General features: G+C 40.7%; 1 protein-coding gene across 1 annotated transcript in view; it reads right to left on the bottom strand.

Annotated features, from left to right (window-relative positions):
- Nucleotides 1-25792, bottom strand: part of GRID2IP (Grid2 interacting protein) — a 134338-nt gene that overhangs the window by 91204 nt on the left and 17342 nt on the right. The window lies entirely within an intron of this gene.

The raw sequence follows: 25792 nt of genomic DNA, 5'->3' as shown, positions 1-25792 counted from the left end.
CCCAGACCTAACCAGGTAACACAACCTGCTCAAAGGCCTTCTCTGGCTTCCAGTTGTCAACAACTATCTTAGTCTGGCATTGAAGGCCTTTCATAATCAAGGTCCAACCTACCTGTACAGTTTTATTTCACACAACTACCTTTTGCACACTCTCATTTACAGCTGAAATGATTGTTAGCTCTCCCCAACTTTTTCCTGCTCTGTATACTTATGCAGACTGGCTCTCATCCCTAGAAAGCATGCTCTGCGCATCTCCCAGTTGAAATTCTTCTCTCTTGATTAAGCCAGGTGCCACATCCTCCATGAAAACTTCCCTAATCCCCTCTACCTAAAAGTGTTCTCTCTCCTCATCTATTCCTAGAGCACTTGTCTGGATTCCTCATCATTCTTATCTGTGTAAATGTTGCATCTCCCTCTAATAGACTTTTAAGGTCCCTGATGGCAGGGTCTGTGCTATTTTCATTTCATGTTCCCAGCATCTACCACAGGGCTCTGTATGTAGTAAGAACCTGAAAATGACATCTAAACTCTTCAAGAAAGCATAGGAAAAGCCTTTAAAAGATATACCTTTGACTAGGATAATAAAGACAAAAAAAAGTAAGAAGTAGCGATACAAGGGCAAAAAAAAAGGAAGAGAACTAAAAAAAGAGATGGGGAAGCTTGAAGAGATGAATTTGAATGAAATAAATGAATGAAAAAGCATTTATTAAATGTTTATTATACACCAAGCGCTGAGCTAATGGGGATACAAATGAGATACAAATATAAAAGCCCCTGTACTCAAACAATTTGTATTATTTTTTTAAAATAAATTTTTATTGATATATTTTTCTTATATCATCGTAGTTATCTTTGATATCCTTCCTCCACCCCCTCCCACAGAGCTATCTCATATAACAAATAGTACTTTTTTAAAAAGAGGGGAAAAATCAGGACAATTGATTGATACATTGAGAAAGCCTCAAAACACGTCCAAAGTGTAACACTTAGGACTTCTGACCTCCACAAAGGAGTGTCAGTTTTCTCATATCTTTTCTTTCAATTCATGCTTGTCCTTCATAATTTTGTTACATTCAATTTTTATTTTGGGGTATGGGGTTGTTCTTTCCATTTACATTGTTGTAGTTATTGCTTTCTTGCCTCTGCTCACTTCATTCTACATCAGTCCATGTGAATCTTTCAATATTTCTCTACATTCATCACATACAACATTTCTTACAGCACCATAATAATCCATTACATTTGAGCAGTACTCATTTGATTATGGTTCAAGAACTGGAAGGGTGAGGGGGAAAGGAGAGATTGAGAAGGGTGCTCTTTCCAAAGCAAGTCTGCTGGGAGAAAATGGATGGGGAGTGAAGACCAAAGAGGATACCAAGGCATCTCTCCTTCATTACCACGGACCAAGTTCTGTTGATTCCCACTTCAAAACAACAACAAAAATACCACTAAAGTCTGGACCTCATCTTTTCCTTTCCATTCAATCAGCCTTTAGTCACTTGCTATTCTCTGGGCAATGTACTATGGGCCCTCACACCAATTTGGTCCTCATTACCTCTCCACAGATTATTTTAACAACCTCTCCAATGGCCTCCCTACTCCAGCACCCTGCACAAAACCTCCTAATTAATCCTTTTAAAAAATTAATCTCTGAGGGAAACGTTCCTTTATACAAAGTAAGCTGTGTCATTTGGGGTGGGGAAGAGGGTTACTGCTTTTAAAGAAAAACTTCACAAATCACATGAAACAGAGCTGAATTGGCAACCACAAAGCAAAAATGTCTCAGTGCCCCTGTTCTGGGGACAGAATGTCCCACAGAGGAAACAACACTAGCTGTGGAGTCGAAATATTCAGGTTCAAATCCCACTTATGATATTTAACACTTATGTGATCTATGGCAAGTCACTTCAAAGCTCTGGGCCTCACTTTACTCATCTATAAAATGAGGGAGTCAGACTAGACAGCCTCTGAAATCCTAAATTTCTAAGGTCGCTATTTTTCCTGACCCAGGTGAAGGGTAACTAAGAACCTCTAGAGCATACCACAAAACAACCAGGTGAAGAAATTAGGTAGGTTTAGCCGGGAGAAGGGAAGATTAAGGAAGGCTATAAAGGCTGTCTTCAAGTATTCGAAGGGCTGTTAATAAGCAAGAGAAATTAGATTTACTGGCCACAGAGGGTAAAACAAAGACCAAATGGACGGAATTTACAGAGGGCAGATTTTAGCTTGATGCAAGAAGAATCTAACAATGTGGAAATTGCAATCTCCCTGTCCCTAAAAATATCCAAGTAGAGGTTGTTATAGAGGAGATTCCTATATAGGATGAGGGTTGGACCAGACAACTTCTGCAGTAACTTCTAACTGAAGTTCTATTAATCTGGGAAACTATGAATTTTGTCAACAGTCCTTTTTGTTCAGCCATTTTCAGTCATGTCAGACTCTTCATGACCCCACTTAGGGTTTTCTTGGCAAAGATAATGAAGTGGTTTGCCATTTCCTTCTCCAGCTTCTTTTAGGGTTAAGTGACTTGTCCAGGGTCACACAGCTACTAAGTATCTGAGGTCACATTTGAACTCAGGAAGATGAGCCTTGCTAACTCTAGGTCTGGCACTCTATCTACTACATTGCTTAGCTTCTGTCCCTCGATTTCCCTTTCTGCCAGTTCTTCCCTCACAGAGTTACGGCATGCTCTTCTGATCCTTTCACACTCAGGGAGACAACAAACATATGCATATGTATACCATCAAAACAGAATAGATAGATTTTAATCACTCATACTCGATTTATTAAGTATGCTTCATCTGAAACTCAAAGTATATTTGAACCAAACACTAAGCAGGGTATAGTGGAAGGGCATTGGATTTGAATTCAAAGAAATGGGTTCTAATCCTGCCTCTGTTCCTTCCTATCTCTGTGACATTGGATTAATCATTACCTTTCTGGGCTTCAGTGCCTCATTTGTAAAATGAAGGGGTTGGACCAGATAGCTCCCTAGGACTCTTCCATTCTTAAATCTATGCTCTTGTGATTCCCAAATAAGTGGTCATCCATTGTCCACTTGAAGACCTGCAGTGATAGGAAACCCACTATCTCCCAAAGTAGACCTTTCAATTATTGGATAACTCTAAGTATTAGGAAATTCCTCCTTACACTGAGCTGAAATGTGCCTTCCTCTAATTACCCTTACTGCTCCTAGTTCTTCCCTCTATAGTCAAGCAAAACAAGTCTAATCTCTTTTCCATATGACAATTCTTCAAGAAAGACAGCAACAATATTTAAATCTTCTCTTTTAACTCCCTAGTTCTTTCAACTAGATTTTTAGGAAGGGGTGAGGATTCCAGCCTCTTTCAAAACGCTCATCACTCTCCACTGAACATACTCTAGCTTATCAATGTCCCTTCATAAGTACGGCACCCAGATCTAGGCAAAATATCCCAGATGCATTCTGGCCAGAACACAGTACAATGGAACTTATGTTCTCTGTCTGGAAATTATATTTCTATCAATACAGCCTAAGACTGTGTTGAGTTTTATAGTTTCCACATAAAACCCTATGCTGGATGATCAAAAACTTTCATAGTCAGCTTTTTATGATTCTTCAGTCTCTTTCCTCTGTTGTCACATCTTAATGCATCAGTATTTCCTCTAACAAATATATGCTTTTGATTTGTGGTTCAGAAAAACTGTGTGGACTGGCTCTGTGCCTACCAACAAAATACCCTGCTTGGGCTTTGTGTCTTCTAAGCCTTTTGCTCTCACTTGTAGATTAAAGGCTATTTTCCAGAAAGGCATTGTTGTTGTTCTTCCTTTGTTCTCAAAGAGGACCAATGACACCAGAGAGTGATGTCTTGACTTGCAAGTGAATTGGATTTAAATGTGAAAGGGTTGTGCAAAGTCATCAGCCTCAATCTCTCCTCCAGAATTGTCAGAGTCCAGTGGTAAGACATAGATAGGATGACTGGTGATAGTCCTGGATGCAGTGGGAGACCTTGGCACACTTCCTGGCACATAGTAGAAACTTAATAAATGCTTGTTTCCTTCCTTCCTTTCTCCTCTCCCTCTGTTCACATGCAGAGTCATACCCTTACACTTACATGTGTGTGCTTTGTCCAAAGGAATACAAATTTTGATCACTTATATTTCGCAAGATACCTTGGGGTTTGGGGGCTAGATTTTTTCTTCCCTACTTATTTATCCTATCATTGTTTCATTTTCTTTCCAAAAAACTAGGATAACTAATCCTTTAGTCTCATGTGTTTTTGGGGTTTTTTTTTGTTTTTTGGCTAGGCAATGGGGTTAGGTGACTTGCTCAGGGTCACACTGCTAGTAAGTGTTACGTGTCTAAGGCCACATTTGAATTCAGGTCCTCCTGAATCCAGGGCTGATGCTCTATCCACTGCACCACCTAGCTGCCCCCTCATGTGGTTTTCGTTTATGATTTCTTGAAATATACCTCTGAACAACCAGGCTTTGATAAAATCCATTGGGATTCAAATGGAGTTACTTGACTATGCCTTCAAACCCAAATCACTCTGGCTCTCACTGATTGGCTAATAATAGAAAGCTGAGAATGCAATATGTATATGTGTGTGTGTGTGTGTGTGTGTGTACATATATACGCACACACATATATACATATATGGGGTGTAGGGTATGTAATACCTCTGGTGCGAAGGTTGCTGAGCCCTTTTCAGGACTACTTTCCACTTTTGGTGTCCACCTGTTCCACCTAACTCTCACCTGTGGCTCCAAGAAGCTGTAGCATGAGCAGTAGCCACACCCAGTTTATAATAATTATAAATATAATTACAGTAATTATTTCGGCAGATGGGCTAAACCAGGTTGAGGGTAACCAAGGGGTCTCAAACCCGTCAGTGAGTTAGGGGGGTGTCTAGTCCAAGCATGTGAAGACGTCCCCTTGTGGAAGCGGTGGAAGAGAACAATTTGTTCCAATGGCCGTGAAAGTAGCTGAAGCAGGCATCGTGGAGAGCTTAGAGCTTGGTTAGATGTTGAAGACGCCAAGGTCATCCACTGCATCTTGAGCCATCACCAGTCATCTTGACTCTGTCCTGCCACTGGACGGTGGTGACTCTGGAAGAGAGAGTGAGGCCGACAACTTTGTGTGACTCTGCCTCACTTAAATCCAATTTATGCAAGAATCAAAAGACATCACTCATACCATTGTGCCATTTCTTACCTATCTCAAAGTCCTGTGACAACAGGCAAGTGATGAAGCAGCAGATGCGGATGCCCTGGGAGCTGCAGTCACAACCCTGCACACAGGCAGCCCAGGCCACAGGGTTATCTTCTCACTGGAAGCAGCAGTAGGATTCAGCAGCCCCTTGGGTATCTGAACATCCTTTTAAGGACTGCACTGCCGACCTGGTGTAAGGAAGGGGCTAGAAAAGGTGCCCTAAAAATTGTCTTCTTACCCAACCTGGCCTGATTATCATGGTAGGTGGGGATCCCACCATGTGGTGAAACACAAAAAACGGTACAAAAACTGCAAAGGTGATTCCACTCACCATTGGTACATGGAATGTGCACACACTTATATACAACGCAAAATCCAGTAGACCTGAAAGACAAACAGCTCTTGTTGTGAGAGAACTCAGCAGATATCACATCCAAATAGTGGTCCTGAGTGAAATGAAGCTGGCAAATGAAGCCCATCTTACTGAAGTCAGAGCTGGATACACATTTTTTCTGGAGTGCCATGAAACTGGCATAGGTTTTGCAATCAAAACTTATCTGGTCAACAAGCTTATATGCCTACCAAAAGGAGTGAATGACAGGCTCATGACAATGTAATTGCCACTTGCAAGAAATCACCATGCCACCATCATCAGTGTGTATTCTTCTACAATGATGAACCCTTATGAGTTCAAAGAAAAGTCTTATGAAGACCTGGAAGCCCTTATCATTAATGTGCCAAAAGAGGACAAGCTTATAATTCTGGGTGACTTTAATGCTAGAGTAGTCTCAGACTACCAGACATGGCAGGGAGTCCTTGGAAGGAATGGAGTTGGAAATAGCAACAGCAATGGTCACTTAATACTGAAGACTTGTGCATCTCATGACTTTCTTATCACCAACACTGTCTTTTGTTTACCTAAATGCAATAAAACCTCATGGATGCACCCTTGCAGAAAACATCGGTGTTTAGTAGATTATATGATTGTAAGGAGAAGAGACAGGCTGTGACAGTGACAAAAGCAATGAGTGGCACAGAGTGCCACAGATAAGTCTATGAAGATGAATATGACATCAGGTGAGTTACTGCCTCAACTTGGCTACAAGCCAAGACTAAAATGGAGGGAGCGTTGGTGCATGATTTTCTGTTTGCAGATGATTGTGCACTCAATGCAGCCTCTGAAGCTGAGATGCAACAAAGTACGAATCAATTCTCTGCTGCTTGTGCTAATTTTGGCGTAACAACAAATAACAAGAAAGCACAGGTGCTTTATCATCCAGCACCACACCACCCATATATGGAACCATCAGTTACAGTTTTGAATACTGTGGATAAGTTCACTTACCTTGGCACTATACATTCCTGGGATGTACACATTGATAATGAGGTGGGTGCATGCATTGCCAGAGTTAGCTCAATGTTTGGGAGGTTCCAAAGGAAAGTGTTGGGAGAGACTGACTACCAAACTGAAGGTCCACAGAGCCATTGTGCTGACCTCGTTGCTGCATGCCTGCGAAACCTACACAGTCTACCAGCACCATGCGAGGAAACTGAATGGCTTCCATTTGAATTGTCTTAAGAAGATTCTGAAGATCACTTGACAGGAAAAAATGGACACTGAAGTCCTTTCTCAAACTAAACTGCCAAGCATTCAAACTCTATTGCAGACAGCACAACTCTGATGGGTTGACCACGTTGTTCAAATGCGAAACACACACTTGCCTAAAAGACCATTTTATGCAGAACTCACACAGGGCAAGCGCTCACATGGTGGTCAGAAAAAGCAACACAATGGTACTCTCAAGGCCTCTCTTAAGAACTTTGGAAGTGATTGTGTGACATGGGAGATGCTAGCATAGGACCACCCCGCATGCCCTTATCAGGGAAGGTGCTGTGCTCTATGAGCAAAGCAGAATTGAAGTAGCTCAAAAGAAATGCGAGATGCGCAAATTTAGAGAATCCACCCCAAATGTTCACATGGTCTATTTGTGTCCAACCTGTGGCAGTGCATTCCGAGCTCTTATTGGTCTGATCAGCTACTGCTGGACACACTTTAACTTGATTCTAACACAGTGATGTCATTTTGGTCCTCTTTGAGAATGAAGGACAACAACTCTGTGTGTGTGTGTGTGTGTGTGTGTGTGTGTGTGTGTGTGTGTGTGTGTGCGCGCGCGCACGCATGTGTAGATAGGAAAACTGAGTGGAGAAGGAAGCTGTTTAAAGGGTCCTCTAAAGATCCCTTCATCTGTAATTTATGGGCTTTGCCTTCCTTTCTTCGACAGGAAACACCTGATGCTGGGTGTTCTGACAGGTAAGTCCTCCTTCAAGTGTTTAGAACTTAGGGCTGGGCACTGTGGTCTTAAGCATTGTTCCTTCTGCATTTCTTTTATGCATAAAATGATTTTCTCATATGAACCTTTGTACCATTGATCCTGGACTTTAACTGGGAAGTGTCCTCATGGAAAGAGCTCATAGTATCTTCCCCTCACTCCCACCAAATACGCTTTCCTGAAAAAGCAGGAGCTGGAGCGCACAGAGGAGCTGTGATAGGACAGGGTTAGCATAAGCTAGAGTAGGAGGTACCCACAATGGCTCTGAGATCCTGCAGGGTTGGAAGACTCCTGAGTTGCCAAGGTAACCATAGAGGAAGGCAGGAGCTCTTACAGTAATAGTGAAAGCATGCAGTTAAGCTTTGAGCCAGAGGGAGGGGGCCATGGCAAGGGCAGCATGACTCTCTACCAAAAGGTGGGGCCCAGGGCTCCAAAAGAGAACTTATTCCTGTGTTCCACCTCCCTTCTCTTCTAATTGTGGGGAAAAGGGAGATGGATAGAATTCCACTTATCCTGCCTTGTCAGCCTAAGGAAGGGGCAGAGAAGCAGATGGGGCTAAGTGGATAGAGCAGTGCCTTCCACCACCTCCCACCAGAAATTAAATATGAGGCATTCTGTTGCCCCCAAACTCTTGGTTCAGCTGGAAGGAAAAATTTAAGTTTACCCTTCTCAGAGTTTTTTTCACACAGAATTTCCTTTCTTCAAAAAGAAAAATGAGAGCTGTGGAGACACCTGTCTTATCTACTAACCCCAAACTTTCAGCATCCCAACTCAATGTGTCCAAAACAGAAGTCTTTATCTTTCCAAGACCCTTCCCTCTTCCACACATCTCTATTTCTGTCAAGGGCACCACCAAACCTTCAGTTACCCTGTTACAGCCTCAGAGTAAGTCATCCTCAACTTTTTACTCTCCCTCACATCCCTATCTAATCAGATGCCACAATTCCATGTCTCCTATATCTACTTACATGGCCACTCCCCAAGTTCAGACCATCATCACCTCTCACCAGGACTTGTTCAATAGCCTACAAATTGGTCTCTATACCTCATGTTTCTCCCCTCTTCAGTTCATCTTCCACTACCAGAGTGATATTCCTAAAGCACAGTCACTCCCTTATTCAATACACTTCAGTGGCTCCCTATTATCTATAGTATTTCATTCTAGATAATCTGATCAGTGCTATCAGCCCAATTCTCAAATGTTTCAGGGATCCTGCCAAACCAGACCAGCTGCTACCACAGTGAGAACATTAGAGTATGTGATGTCTATGTGGAAAACTGTCCTCTGTTTAAAACGAGTCAGAAGCATAGTAACATCAAAGATAACTTGACATAAAAGGTGTCATTTTTTTCAAGAAGACAATTTAAGTCCAATTACAGTCCTGCCTAGCTTTAAATACATTATCATCTTTCCTCAATAGAACTAAATATGGCTTCCAAATTAAAGAGGCAGTCAAACCAAAACATCTTATTGATAACTTGATATATACGAATCACACTAAATTATGTAATTGAACCCAAAAACACATTCAATAGTTTCTTTCTCTCATGGAATTTTTCTCCAATGATATGAAAAATCATTTGGACTCAGTGAATATGAAACATTTAATGTACGCTAGAAAAGAGAGAGACTCAAAGGCATTAATACAGACCTCAAAATATCCTCAGGAACCCAACAAATAAATCATACTAGAATAAGAATGTTATGACCAACTGAGCTATTGCCCATAATCAACCAAACACAACACTGATCTATGAAAACTTAAGGCCTGCCTTTAGGAAGATCACTTTGATAGATAAGAGGATGATCTGAAATGAGGAGAAATTTGAGGCAGAGAGACCAATCAGAAGGCTACTGAAATAGCCCAGGCATGATAAGGACCTGCACCAGGGTGGTGGCTGTGTAAGTGAAGAGGACATGTACTGCTCAGCAGTCCTTCTACCTTTATTGACCCCTTAGCTCATTCCTTACAGGAAATATTACAAATCTTTGCATTTATACTCTTGACAGAAACAAAGACTTAAGTTATTGAAGAGCTATTCATTGTTCATGGTTGAAACCATTGCCGTTTTAATAAAAACAATAATACTAGTCAAGGTAACTTATAGATTTTGTGCTATATAAATCAAACCACCAAAAGATTATTTTAGAGCAGGGGTTCTTAACTTTGTGTTGTGAACATCTTGGACAGTCTAATGAAACCTATGGATCCCTTCTTAGAACAATGTTTTCAAATAATTGTAGGAAATGTTAAATTTCAGTTAGAAGTTAGTGAAAATAGAAATATAAATTTTTTTCTCATCCAAGTTTATGGACCCCTTGAAATCTATCCATGGATACAGGTTTAAAAACCTCTTCTTTAGAGAGACTACACAAAAAAATAGCAAAATTTATTTGGATGAACAAAAGATCTAAAAATAATGCAAAAAGTAGGAATGAAGGCTCCTAAGCAGTCCCAGATCTCAACCCATATTACCAAGCAGTGGTCAGATACTTGTTACTATTTTTTTAAAATATAAGAGAAGATCAAAGAACCAACTTTATAAGGAGGACCTAAAAGCAATGGAACACAGTATTCCAGAGTTTGTTAAACCCAAGAACATAAACTATCGGGGAAATATCTTCCTATTTGACAACAGCTAGAAAAAATGAAAAGTAATTTGAGAGAAATCAGATTTAGATTTGCATCTTAACACCCTAAACCACAATAAGCTCCAAATACATACTCAATATAGATATAAAAGGAAGGTTCATAGGAAAGATTCATAGATTTAGACCATGAAAGTATTATCATAAAAAAATTAAAGATTAGATGAGACTGGAAGAGGCAAACAGGCACATTTTAGATTTATGGTTGAGGGGGAATTTTTAACTGTGCAAGGGAGAAAGGTGAGCGTAAACAATAAACTAGACAATTTTGATTACATAAAATGAAAAAAAAAATTTTGCACAGACAAAATCAAAGCAGCTAGAAAAAAAATCTTTTAACTGGGAAAGATCTTTACACTGAATATCTCTGATTAAAATCTGATCTTTAAGATATACAGGGAATTAACACAAATATATAAGACCAACAACCTTTCCTCATTAGGTAAGTGGTCAAAGGATATAAACTATTTCAGATAAAGCTATGTAAATTATCAATTGCTATATAAAATGCTCAAAATCCCTAATAAGAGAAATATAAATTAAATCAACTCTGAGTTCTCATGTCATATCCATGAAATTGGCAAAGAGCTTAAAAGATGGAAATAGTTAATGTTAAAAGGGTTTTTGGAAGGCAGCAATACTATGATAGCAGTGACAGAGTTGTGAATTGGTCTAAACATTCTGGAAAATAATTTGGAATTATGTAAGAAAAGTCACTGAATTGTTTTTACTCCTTGATCAGAGATCCCACAATTGGGCATATTCTGTCAAGAAAAAAAAAAACAGTAAAAAGATTCTATTTATACCAAAATATTCCTAGCAGCACATTTTGTGGGAGAAAAAAGGAAACAAACAGAATATCCATCAATTGGGAAATAACTGAACAAATTATGGTATATGGACATAAATATAATTATATAAATATAATAATTATAATATAATACAAATACAAATAAATATAATACATGAAATTATGACTGAGGAATTCAGATAAATATGAGTAGATTTGTAGGAACTGATTCACAGTGGAAGAAAAAGCAGAACCTGGAGAAGGATGCATTCAAACACTATAATAACGTAAAAGGAGAACAATGAAGTTTGTGCTGACAAATACTGCACAAAAGTCATCATCAGGTATGCACAATAAAGGCAGAAACAATAAACAAGGAGGAGCAATGGTATCACCTTCTTCACCCAACCTTTTGTTCTTCTTCCTAATTTCATTGATTAACTATCACATAGTTTTCATGGAATCCTCAAAATAAACTTTGGAGATGCAGACTCAAAATCAAGGATTTAGTAGCAATTTAAAATTTTTTTCCTAACCAAATCAGGTAATTATTTGGGAATGGGGACCTTGAGTGGGCACCATGAGAAAAAAAAGATTAAAAAAGATAAACTATGCCTGGGACATTTTTCTGACTTTTGTTGGCTACCTGGCTAGATTGCCTATACCATAATAACTCTTTCTGCCAGGGAGAGGCTTTCTAGTCATTGCATTCCCAGTAAATACAGCAGAGAACTGTAATTGGCCCTGAAGAGATTAAATGACTCTTAAGAGCCTTAATAGTTGAAGCCAAAATGGATGGAATCTGGGGATAGCTTAATTAGTGACCATGAAACCAGTTGAGAGGCCCAGCAGACAGCAGAGATGAAATATATCACAAAATAACATGCTATCTTCAGATAACACGGACACCTCTGCAAAGTCAGAAGTGTGAACTGCCCTGGCCACACGTGCCTCCACATATGTGCCCTCCAAGGATTCCTGCCATGCCTTCGTTCATGTTCCCTTTGTTGTTGTTCAGTCATTTCAGTAGTATCCAACTCTGTGTGACCCCATTTGAGGTTTTCTTGGAAAAGATGTTGTAGTGGTTTGCCATTTCCTTCACCAGTTCATTTGACGGATGAGGAAACTGAGGCAGAGATAAGTGACTTGCCCAGGGTCACACAGCTAGAAAGTATCTGAGGTCAGATTTGAACTTGAGAAGATGAATCTTCCTGCCGCCTAGCCCAGCATGCTATCCACTGTGCCATCTAGTTGCCTCAACAGGAACTTAATCAATGTTTATTGACTGACTGATCTAGTTTAGAGGTCTTTATTATACACCCATATTTGTAACAAGGGTCAAAGAGAAATGCAAAGTGCTAGTTCTTAGGAAGGAGAGGATCACTTTTAGGGGCAGGCCAGTACAGCTGAGATAGACATTTAACCTGGGGTCTGTTAACTTGGGTGTTTAGTATTTTGATGACCGTTTCAATATGGTTGACTTCCTTTGTAATCCTGTTTATCAGAGGAAGTTCAAATTTGACCTCAGATATGTCTTAGCTATGGGACCATTGGTAACTCAGCCATTTCTGCCTCAGTTTTCTCATCTGTAAAATGGTTACAATGATAGCACCTACCCCTGGGTTGTTGTAAGACAAATAAGATACTGGTAAAGCATTTTGTAGAGGCATCTAAGGGATTCAATGGATAGAGTGCTGGGCTTGGATTCAGGAAGACCTGAGTTCAAATTTGACCTCAAACACTTCTTAGCTGTAGGAACCTGAGCAAGTCACTTAGCCCTTGTCTGCCTCAGTTTCCTCATCTGTAAAATAGGGATAATGATATTCCCTACCTCCCAGGGCTGTTGTGAGGATCAAATAAGATAATGGTAAAGTATTTTGCAAACCTTAAAGTACTATATAAATGATAGCTACTGCTACCATCATCATCATCATCATTATTTTACATGCATCTAAAAATGTTATTCTTAGTAGGGGTCCACAGGCTTCACCAGACTGCCAAAGGGGTCCATGACATAGACCAAAAAAGAGGTTAATGCCTGCTAAAAAGCATAGGCCGGATTTCAACAAGCAAAGATACTTTGGAGGTTGGGTGGTGGGGCAGAAGAGGAGACATTCCAGGTCTTGCAGAAAGATATTTTATAAGGTATTTAGAAGGGTAAACTGTACTTTCCATGTGACTAGGGTGTTAGATTAGACCATCATGAGTCCCCACATATGTTGATCAACAGGGACAACTGACCTGCCCACAAAAATTATAAGAGGAGAAACAACTCTAGAAAACCTCAGAAGTTTGATGAAAGATATTTGTTAAAAGATAAGGGTTGTTTTTTGGGGGGGAGTGTACAATTGGTAGGCAGAGATTGAGGTAAAAAACAACAACAACGACAATCAAGCATTTTACAAGTTGCGCAAAGGGAAAGAAGGGAAGGTGAAGAAGAAGCCAGAATAGACAAATTGGTTATTACCTGGTAAAGCATCTATAGGTGTCTGTGTACACATATTTTTTTTTAAACCAAAACTACACATGATAGAAGTTCACAGCTCTTTATATGATCTTTTTACCTGTTTTTTGGGTCTTCAGGTGTTTATAATTGTTGAATTTACAACAAAAATATTTTTAAAAGATAAGAAAATAAAATGCTGACAAATCACAAAACAAGGAGAATGGTCTTGAGCAAAGTCATTTCACCTTAGTGTCCTCATCTGTAAAATGAGGGACTTCTAATGTCACTTCCAATTCTAGATCCATGATCCTAGGAGTGGAATGGTACTGAATCCTATCAAACTGCTTTATCTGCTACCACGTCAGAATGGCAACAGGATGAAAAGTCAAAAATCCTTAGTTCCATAACCAATTTCAATCCCCTACTAGCCACATGACTTTGGACAGACCACTTAACTTTTCTGAGCCTCAGTTTTCCTCATCTGTAAAGTGGAAATAATCATACTTAGAGAACTATGGGGTATATATACAGACTTGCACAAAAGGGAGAAAGCCAAGCTTTTAGAAACATAAGCTACCATTATCATCCTACTTAGTTTCTCCCACTAAAGACTGTACTTTGCTCTTGAAAAGCAGAATATCAACAAAACCTATTAAAGTGATTTTTCATTGTTAGCACTAACTGTTCCTATGAGGACTAAAGCTCCTGGTGAAGCCGTAATTTTTCCCACAGCACAAGGGAAAAGCCCCTTGATGAAGGGGAAAGTAATTCCTTACTCCCCAAGAAGCAAATACGGGAAGGGTGAAATGACTCTATGGGCAATACTTCTCTGTTCATCATGCTTGTTCATCAGGACTTTCTCCCTCCCCTGGAGGATGCAGCAGCTGAACAGATGGGCAGGAATGGGGGGAAGCAGGAATTACAATGGATTAGGGACCATAAACTCCATTGCTACATTGAGTCACTCATATAAAATTCCATCAATGTTTACTAAACGGAGGATTAGTTATCCAGGTTGTCTGGTGGGACTAAAATCACAGAATATAAGAGAGCTCAAAGGGACCTCTGAAACCACCTAGCCCAACCCATTCATTTTACAAATGGGCAACCTGAAGGCCCTCGAGGGAAAATATTTTGCCCAAGGTCACCCAGTGACTTGGTGGCAAAGTGGGAACTAGAATTGGGTCTCCTGATTCCCAGCCCAAGGTTCTTTCCATTAAGATTAGGCAGTAACATACTATGTCCCTTTATTACATCAGCAAGAACTCAATGTGGATTGTAATTAGAGCTCAGGGTGTCCTGCGCTCCTACTTCTGGCTCAGGAATTAGCAAAGCAGATGCTGTTGCCCAGGACTGCTTAAGGGAGCAAAAATACTTGATAACATTTGGTGTGAAAATTACTCTTTGAAATAACCAGTGTCAGAGGCAACTGGGCCCTTGGTGCTAATTGTAATGTGAAATACTTTAGTCTTTTTCCAAATGATGACACTGCTTATATCATCATCACAGCTGATATCTGAATAGTGCTTCATAATTTGTAAAGCCTTTTCCATACTTCAGTTCATCTGAACTTTCAACAACCTGTGAGATAGGGACTATGGATCCTTCTGTCCATTATACAGATGAAGAAACTGAGGTTCCAAAAGTTTAATTGACCTTTCCTTAGTCACACAGCTGAGCACCAGAGGCAGAATGTGGTTTTTGGTTTTGTGTGTGTGTGTTTGTTTTTTTTGGGGGGGGGGGAGTTGGAGGCAATTGAGGTTAAGTGGCTTGCCCAGGGTCACCCAGCTAGTAAGCGTCTGAAGATGACTTCAGGGCCAGTGCTTTCTCCACTGCACCACCTTAGCTGCCTCTCAGAGGCAGAATTGGAACCTATGTCTTCCCAACTTCCGATTTTAGCACTCTAGCTTCACTTATACCTCACTGTGACATTTATATGCTCACAACATATAAATGATATGTTATCTAAGTAATCTTTCCTGTTCAACTCCCCGAGCGCTATATTTCTACGTCTTCTGTGGAAGTTCTTCTGCCTTGTGCTATGATTAATCTGCCCATAAATCTCATCTCCTCTGTTAACCTGAAAGCAGGAGCACTGTCATTTGACTTTATAGTCTCCATAGGCCCAAGCCCAGGGTGTGTACAAAGTAGGCACATAACGAGAAAGGGAAAAAGAAAGGGAGGGAGGAAGGGAGGGACAGAAGGAGGAGAGAAGGGAGGAAAAGGAGGAGGAAGGAAATGAGGGAGGGAGGGACGGAAGAAGAGAGGGAGAAAGGGGGAGGGAAGAAAGTCTACAGGATTGAGAGTGGGAAGTAAATTTAAAGATCTAGTTTTCCTCATTTTACAGATAAGGAATCTAAAGTTAACTGACATGGCTAAAGTCACATAGCCAGCAAATAGAGCTGAGGTTTGAACCCAGGTCTCCTGTCTTTATATCACGCCTTTTACTTTGGAACATTTAAAAAGAAAAAAAGAAAGCAAAAAAAAAAAAAATGCTGCTTGAGGAAAATATTATTGGCTTTGTTTTACCTCTGAAAAACTAAAGCACAGAGTTAAAAACCTCAGCCCCCAAACAAAGCCCTTGGGTGGAATGCTGCTTTTCTAATTTCTAATCTGATCATCCACAATCACTTTTTCACAGGTTACCATAGAGGTTAGCACAGACTTTACAGCCTTAAGGAACCTTAGAGATCATCTAATCCAGTCCCCTTTAAGGGGATTTGTTCAGTGAAGTTTGGATTCAGTCAGAGGGCTGCACTTGAGGACCTAGAGGGCCGCATGTGGCCTCAAGGCTGAAGGTTCCCCATCCCTGATCTAGTCCAACTTCTCATTTTACAGAGGAGGAAACTGAGGCCTCAAGGAAATAAGGGACTTACTCAAAACCATATAGGTTGTATCAGAGCTGGCACTCAAACTTGGTCTTCTGCTTCCAAAACCAATTCTCTTCTCTCAAGAGGTCATTTTCTCCCTTTCCTGCCAAAGAAGAGGCTACCCTGGCTGTCAGTTCCAACTCAGAATCTGCTATTAAAGGATAAAACTACTGCTGGGCTAAGTCAGAGGAACTGTCTCTCTAACTGGTCCCTAAGTGGGTTACTGAGGAAACACCAAACTAAAAACGCTTTTTTTTTAAAAGGATGGGCTTAGTGATCAATTGAAAGTATCATCTGGAGATCACACAAGCTATGTTTATAAGAGGTAATAAATCCTTTTTTTTTTTAGACCTTAGCAACTCAATAAGATTGTCTAACAAGGCGAGGAGGAGTTGTGACGTATCATCTGTCAAGGGAGTGGCCACAGCGTTGTGGAAGGCCACTAGATTTAGAACAAAATAAGGTCAGTTTAAGTCCCATCTTCAATACTACCTGTATCATGGTGGTCAAGTCACTTACCTATCTAGGCTTCAGTTACATATAAAACGAGAGGGCTGGCCTAGATTAACTCTCAACTCTCCTTCAGCTATAAAACAAGGCATTAGGAGTCTCTGAGGTCACCTCCTACTCTGCTCACTAGGATCCTATAAGATGATCGCTGATCATTGGAGGATCAGGCACTGATGTTTATAATTTAACTCCATCTCTAATTCCTTTGAGGAAAAGAGAAATGCATGTCAACTGTTCAGCTAGATGACCATCAAATTTTAGAATCGAAGAATCTTAGAATTGAAAACTTAGAGTATTATTGTTCATTTAGACCAAAGGTGTCAAATTCCAGATCTGTGCTCCTGAGTACAGCCAAACCAGACTAAAATATAATTGGGAAATGTTTAACAAAATAAACAAAAATACAATACAACATAGATAATGTAAATGTGTGATTGTCTAAGTCAGTATGCTGCTGGCAGGGATCCCCTTCTATTTGAATTTTGACATCACCGATTTATATCAATCCTCTAAGTAATACTGATGAAATATTTGTAAGGAAAATGGTCACACGCAGTGGTTGTGTGTGAGATAGTAGCTAGACGTTATGGAGTTGGTTTTAGAATACAGTCAGCCAGCCAGTAAGCCAGCCATGGAGCACTCATTAAGCATTTAATATGTGCCAGGCACTGTGCTGAGCACCAAAACAAGGCAAAAAGCACAGTCTTTGCCCTCAGAGAGTCAACATTCTAACGGGGAGACAATCTCGGGGAGACAACCTGAAAATAATTCAGCACATACTAGATACAGAGAGAGTAGATAGAAGGTCATCTTTTCAGATTTCAGGAGAAGGCACAGGGGCCTGGGACAGGCCTCCTGTATAAGGTGGGCTTTGAGGTAGGTCTTGAAGGAAGCCAGGCAAACTAAAAGGCAGAGGTGAGGAGGCAGGTCTGGAGGACCAGGAGGTAGAATGTCTTTGAGGAACTGCAAATACTCAGAATAACAGGATGGTAAAGCACACGGAGCGGGGTAAAATGTAAGAAGACTAGAAAGGTCTAAGTAAGGGGCCAGGTCATTGAAATGTTCTAAATGCCAAGGCTTACACTGGACAAGGCACTCTACTAGGTAGGAGTAAAAGACAAAAAATAAAAAGCTTAAAGTTATTTTCCTTAAGAAACTTACATTTCAGTGGAAGATATAATATATAAATGGATAAATAAATCTAAGATAATTTGAGGCAGGAAAGAGCACCAAAAAGAAGAGGGAGGAGGATGAAGAAAGGCTTCCTGTAGGAGGTGGCACTCAGCTGAGCCTTGAAGGAATCTGATAGTGTATTTCAGACTTTACTCAGTTGTGTCCAACTCCTTGGGTTTTCTTAGCAAAGATCCTAGAGTGGTTTGCTATTTCCTCCTCCAGTTCATTTTGCAGATGAGTAAACCGAGGCAAACAGGGTTAAATGACTTGTATAGGGTCACACAGCTAGTAAATTACTGAGGCCATATTTGAGTTCAAGACGATGAGTCTTCCTGACTCCAGGTCGGGCACTCTGTGCACTACGGCGCCACCTAGCTGTCCCCATCTCGGACTTAGGGAAGAGCTTGAGGGAAGTTGCACTGGGATTTCTGCTAACTGTGTGACAGTTGAGCAAACCCCCTACCTAGAGTCTCGTTTACTAGCTGAGCTTCTCAGAACCTCAGGATACTTGCCCGGTTTGCTTTACTTACTGGCTTATTGTAAGGAAGAGTGCTTTACAAACCTTAAAGCCCTATATGAATATGGATTATTTTTGTTTGCCCAGGCTATTCCTACCACCTGCAATATCCTCTTCTCGCCTATCCAAATCTTACCTGTTCTTAGTGGTTTAACTCGATTCCCACCTCCTACATGAAGCGTCCTGGAACCACCTTAAGCCACAACCATCTCTCTCTTCTAATGCTCACTTAATGTTTGTACCGCTTAAAATATATTGCCTTGTGGCATCTCTTGCATTGTTGTGTAGTCAATATTTGTGTTTGGGTCTTATCTCCCAGTCAGTCCATAAGTGTGGTAAGACAGCTTGGTATACAGAAAGAAGGCCGGACTTGGATTCAGAAGACCTGGATTCAAATTCTGCCTCTGATCCTTAAGAGCTTGGTGGCCATGGACAGGTCACTTATCCTCTCTTGGACTGTCGTTTCCTTGCTTGTAAAAGGTTATACTAAAGCTTGCACTAGCCACCTCACCGAATGATCACTCTTTGTGTAACCTTAGATCATTATATACATGTGGTTTATTAATATTCTTATTATTGTTAGAGTACAAAAACTGTGTCTTATTCATCTTTGTACTCCCTCAGCACTACGTGTATAGTAGGTCCTCAATAAACATTTCTTAAGTGAATGAACTAACGAACGAATGAACGTGGGAAACAATTGCAATTGCGACTACTGATTTAGCCTAGTAAATGCACGTGTGGGCACCTGAATGAAGCAATTCTTTCGGATGGAGTTCTAAATTTCCAGTACATCAGATCTCTCCAGGGAATTTTTCCACCAGTTTTGCAGGAAACAAATCAAATGTTACATGTAGAAGCAAGTCTCCTGTACCCCACCCCCACACAAACATATAATCCACGGCGCTGACACCCTAGTTGCTTAAGTAAAAATTTCCATCTGGCAGCACAGATGGTTTCTAAGTCTCTCCTACTATAATGTCTCAAGCAATTTTCCTGTCATGCTCAACAAGCTAGGGGGATGGGAAGGAACTGATTGTTCTTAAACCATCATTAAAAGGTTGAGTTCAAGGATAAGAGCATCCCTCGAGAGGGTTAGGTTTTTCTTGGGGGAAATTGAGATTTCTAAGTGACCAAGCTCCAAACGTAGCCCTCACCCCACTTCCCAGCAAGTTTATAGATGAAGTGGAATCCACCAAGGACTTCACAATCATAGAATGCTAGTACTGAAAGGTGCCTTAGCACATAGAATGGTAAGAGTTGGAAGGGATCTTAAAAACTGATCATAGAATGTTAGAGCTGGAAGAAAATCGGGACGTGGAATACAGAGGAGTAGAACTGCAAGGGGGCTTAGAACAAAGAACATAGAACGGAACAGCTGCAAGGCAATTTGGAACAAAGAATACAATGTTGCTACAAAGGGATTTGGAACACAGAATGGAAGAAATTCAAGAGAATTTAGTTACACAGTACATAGAATATTAGAGATGGAAAGAATTGTAGAGGTAATTTGGTCTAAACCCTCCCCACTTCAAATTGATTCCATGCAAATCCTTACTGTTTAACCAAGAAGGATTGCATTTTTGGTTCTTAAAAAGGGACCATTCCAGAATAAGACTACACCTGGGTTTAGAAACAGGTTGCAATTTACCGGTTCTCTGCCCAGCCCTCTCTCCAAGCATCGTCCAGGATAGGGTTACACATTAATTACCTTTCCCTGAGGAAGCTTTACAGTGCAGAGAATATAATTATCTCCCCCAAATTAAACTGTAAAAATAACTTCATTTTTTTCTACCCTAAATTTTCCCAAAAAAGGACTTGAATCACTACTCACCCAAGGCAGCTCATCTTTACTTCCTGCTTGTGCCAGATATCTCCATTCTGGTACAAAACTACCACACTGGGCACTGTGGCTACCCCCCCTGGAGGATACAGGGCAGCAGGAGGCTAAACTCCATCCATGAAGGATCCCTGGTGTCAGGAAAGTCAATAGATTGGGAAATGCTAGCAAATCATTATTTGTTAAGAGTTGATGACTGCATAAATGGATGGAAATCCACATGTGGAGGGGAAGGGGGAGAAAAAAGGGAAAGCCCCGGTGTCTATGGAAGCAAAAGACACATCAGGCAGAGAGCTCAGGGTCTGCGCTGAGTCCAGGAGATGTATTGCAAACAAACACCTCGCAATGACTGTTAAATCACGAGGAGAATTTCGAGGGGGGAAAAGTGAAGAGACACCATCAAAGGAAGAAAGTCAAGCTGTGGCAACAGCAGGATCCTAATAAATAGAGCTAGGGCAGTAGAAAGATCCAATCAGGCAGCTGTTCCTAGTAGCAGCTAAACTGAGCATTTATCTGCTGCATTGCTCTGCAAACAACAAATGCCCATACAGAAAGCTCGGGCAGGGTGCCTGACGGCATCATTGCAGAAGGGGTGCAGCTCTAACAGAACGGAGATGGGGCAGAGGAAATAAAGACATTCTAGGGGAACTAGATGAAGAATGAATGACAATAATAGCAACTCAAAGATCCATATAGCTTTGAAGTTCAGGATGCAGGCATTTCTTCACAATAACATTGTGAGGGAGGTGGCACAAATCTACTTTAGAGTTGGAGAAACTGAGGTATAGAGAGATTAAGTGACTTGCCCATAGATAGTAACATAGCTACAAAGTGGGTGAGGCTTGAAGCCTGATCTGACAACTCTTTCAACTATAAGAAGGGCTGAGTGATGGCCTGAAAGAAGCAGATGCAGTCAGTAGCCCTGATGAGGGCACCAGCCTTTCCCCGACTCGGAGGCTGCCTATGGGTAATTGGTATAAGCAGGGACCATCAGAGCTTCTGGGAAGGTGTTTATTACAGATTACAATATTACTATATTATAGTTACAGAGCTGGCTGTCGTGAAGGAAAAGAAGGCAAGAAAGAGATTTCTTTGCATATGAAAAACTCAGCTCTAGGTCTCTAGTGTCCTTGGCTGTCTTTCCCTGTGTGTATGTGCTCCCCAGCATTGTATGCATCACTGGAGAAGTGTTATGTGTCTGAATCGTAACGATGATGGTGTCCCAAGGTAGATTTCAGCTGTATCCTTCATCACACCTGCTTCTTCCCTCCACTTTGGGGTATACCTGGGTCAGAAACTGCTCTAGGAGTTGTAGAGAGTATAGGACTTTGACACATGCTGTCTCAAAAATAATCATTGTTGGGGGCAGCTAGGTGGCGCAGTGGATGGAGCACCTGAGTTCAAATTCACCCTCAGACACATAACACTCACTAGCTGTGTGACTCTGGGCAAGTCACGTAACCCCAGTTGCCTCACCAAAAAATAAATAAATAAATAGATAGATAAATAAAACAAAAAAATCATCATCACAAATAACAATACTATTTCATATATGAATATATTTTATATATTTCATATATGGATAATGCTTTATGGTTTGCAAAGGATTTTCTTTCAGAAGGTATCTGTGCCCAGTGTGAGCTAAGTAGGGACAGAGATGGCAGGGATGTGGAAATGAAACTGCCTCAAGCTGATTCTCTGTGGATTTTGATGGTGTTGAGACAAGTGATTTGTTCTGTATATGGAGCTCCTGGTGAGGAAACTCTCACAGGGGCCACTGTTCTGCCACTTAGAGTCTGCAAAGGCAGAGGGCTGGAGGTGAGGGGGTGTCTGTGGATGTGGAAACTTGCACATAGTGTCAGACTTCTTTTTGTGCCTGTCTGACTTTGACAGGTGTTCTTTCAATTATAATGATGGCTTAGCAGTGGCATAACAGCAGCAGATGCTGTCAGTACTCCTAATGAGGGTACCAGCCTTTCCCCCACTTAGATACTGCCCACAAGGAGACAATAAAAACAAGGAGGGCCAGAGATTCTGCTTGATCAGTTTTGTTGTTGTTTTTTTCTTTTCCTTTTTTCTCTTAAAAAAATCTTTGTTATATGAGATTAATCTCTGAGAGAGTAGGGAGATATATAGAGGGAAAATTTAGGTAGTATAAAAACAAAACATATCAATAAATTACCAAAGGTAGCACTTAGAATCTTAGAGAAATCTTTGGGGTTTTTTTGTTTGTTGTTTTTTTTTTTTTGGTCTTTGTAAGAAACTCACCCCACTGCTTTTGTGGAGCATGGCCTTCATTTTTCAAACCCCTATAGGTCAAACCATAGCTGCCAGGAAAAAGGGAAAATAAAAATGCCTGTTCTTTGCTCCCTTCATAGCCTGTGATTCTTACCAACTCACTATTTTATTTCTAGGGGACCTGGTTTCTGGGATTTTTTCACACCCCTAGCCAACCCCACCTTAACAGTTCTTAAGAAGTATTTCTGAGCACCCAGCCTAACTCAGGCAAGGTGTCTCTGGAAAGGAACCTCTCTTTCCCTCTTCCCTCCTCTATTTGTTCAGATACAAAATTCACCTTTTAAGTTCTGTTGACCAACAGTATTGTCATATTTACTAGCCAAAGAAATAAACATTTAGAACAGAAGCCGATGCTTAGCAAGCACAGCAGTACAATAGGGGGTTAAAATGAATAAATAACCCACGACATATTCCAATCTCTCTGGAAATGTGTAGCCCTGGTTTCCTCTCTGGCCCCAAGCTGGAACTTCTGCACAGGTTTCAGAGACATAGTTGGTGCCTGAATCATCTTCATGACTCTGCTCAGGACTGGCAACCTCCTGTCCATTCTCCATGGCCCAAACTTGTATCTCTTTCACTCCTTTTTTACTCCCCATTCTTCTTTCCTACCCATAAGCCTCTTCTTCCAGGCAGGGTCAGTGGCATTCTGTGTAATGTTCCTTCAGGTCATGTCCAAAACTCCTTCAGAGTTTAGGGACTAAGGAATGGTCCTGGGGTCTGAGAAACTCCTTCTACTAAGGCAGCTCTGCACCTTCTCTGCAATTTATAATTTTAAATAGTTTCCTAGAGCCCTGAGAGATGGTGACTTGCCCAAGGTCACACATTTTGTCAGAGACAGAATTTGAACTCAGTTCTCCCTGGCTTTGAGGCCAGCTCTCCATCCACCACATAGTAGGATACATGCTAACAGGCCTCATTGCTGCACACAACATTCCCAGATTAAAATGTAATTGGGAAACATTTAATAGAACATAGATACTGTTAATATGTGGTTTTCTGGGTCAAGATGCAGCCTGCAGGGCCTTATGTAGGGTTTAGAGGTCCCTGTTTTTATTTGGGTTTGATAGCACTGCTTTTCACCATGTTGTCTCTCATAAAACTTAGGAAACAGTGAGAAAAAGACTGCCAGCCAATAGATGCCCACCCCCTTTCGCCTTACTGGGTGGCTAGGCCTATTGCAGTGTTCAAAAAGTGGTTTACACCCCTAAAATTGGAATGTTTTTTTTCTAGTCAGAAGAAATTATGCTTTGGCCTTTGGATGGGTCAATGGCAGCTCTTTTTGATCAACCAATAAGCATTTTCTAAGTACCTACTATAGTATGTTCTAGTCACTGCTAGGTGCTGGGGCTTACATTCTATTAGGGGAAACAAATGTACATTTATAAATATATACAAAATGAATACAAGGTAATTTGGTGGAGGGAGGCAGTAGTAGCTGGGGAGGCTTAAGGAAGTCCCAAGGTAAAAGGAGGTGCTTGGGCTAAGAGTTGAAAGTATCTAGGGATTCTAAGTTGCACTGAGGAGGAGAGAATGCATTTCAAGAATGATCCCAGCATGGTGCCTGGCATACAACTTCTCACAGGACTGACGATTCTCAGGCATGCTAATTCACAGAATCCACCAGGACAGGAAAGACAATACATATGTTATTTCGTTTGACCCACTAGTGCCCCTGGGATGGAAGCAGAGTAAAACAAATTCAGAGGTGAAGCAACTTGGAGTGGGTGTATATGTGGGTATATGTGTGGGAGTATATGTATGCGGTAAGTATGTATTGTATATGTGTGTGTATGTGTGCTGAAGTAAAGTCAAATATGACTGATGTAAAAACAAAAGGCAACAATAAAACTTCTTCCATTTTACTACTGATTTCTGTCCCAGTTAAATATTTTATGATTTCAATGTGATTTTTCCACTTTTAGTCCTGTTAGCATGGTGGGCAACTGCTATCTAGGCCAGAGTGATTTTTAAATTCTTTGGTTTCAAAAAGTGGGAGCAAGCTCATTATTGCTGGCTTTGACTCACCTCCCACTCATTTTTCAATCCCCTGAAGCGGGATTCTTTCTCTCCAAATTTATCTTTATAGATCATATACTTAGAACTGGAAGGAAGCTTAGATCAATCTAGTCCAAATCCATTGTTTTACAGATGAGAAAACTGAGGCTCAGAGATATCAAGGGATTTGTCCAAGGTCACATAACCAATAGGTATCTGAGGCAGAATTTGAACCAGGTCTTTCTAACTTCAAGTCCATCACTCTAACCACTACATCATGCATCTTATGTGTGTATATAAATATATATGTATATGTATGTATACATATAGACACATATGTGTATACAATCCAGCTTGGAGAAACAACAAAGGTTAGCTACACACATGTATATATACACACACATATACATATACATAAATGAATACATGTAGCCAACCTTTCATATATACATACTGTCTCTCTAAGCTGGATTATAAGCTCTTTGAGGGCAGCTGTTTCACTCGTGTCTTTTTATCTCCAGTGCCGAGAACGTGGTAGGTACTTAATAAATGTTTGTTGATTATCAAATGATGCTCCCTAGTCCAGTAACTGGGTCTTGCTCCAGACAACATTCTTCCTTCCCTTCATGGACAAAAAATTCATTGTCACGGCCTTTTCCATTGTAAGCCCATCAGCACTGAGTCCCACATGGAGGACTCTCATCTGCAACCATGGCTCATGCCACCATTGGCAAGACCGTAGGGAACAGGCCATTGCAGTAGAGGGCCTCGAATGTCAAAACTGGAAGGGTCTTCAGCCTTCTGTTCAAGACCTTCCACAATCTAGTGCTACCCTACTTCCCAACTCCGACTCTCACCACTGACTGGGTACCATAGTCAAAACTGAGCTATGCACCCTCCCCAATACAAACCATAGGTCTTTGTTCAAAGAGCTCCCTATGGCTAACTCTCCCTGCTTAAAATCTGTATCTTTTAAAATTCTACACATTCTTTAAGACCCAATGCTATTGAAAGCATATTATATAGCACTAAGTTAAAAATGTTTGTTCTCTCTAATGTACTTATGTACCATTTGTATTGCTATTATTTCTATATGTGCCATAATCCCCCAGAAAGTTTCCCCTCTTGGCTCTGCTTCTGACTTTCTGGACTTTGCCACCATGTCTCCTCTTACCCTGG

Source organism: Vombatus ursinus, unplaced genomic scaffold, assembly GCF_900497805.2.
Source record: "Vombatus ursinus unplaced genomic scaffold, bare-nosed wombat genome assembly UNPS02014171.1, whole genome shotgun sequence".
Taxonomy (NCBI): domain Eukaryota; kingdom Metazoa; phylum Chordata; class Mammalia; order Diprotodontia; family Vombatidae; genus Vombatus; species Vombatus ursinus.
The sequence above is the reverse complement of the archived record's forward strand: the minus strand, read 5'-3'. Positions and strand labels throughout refer to the sequence as shown.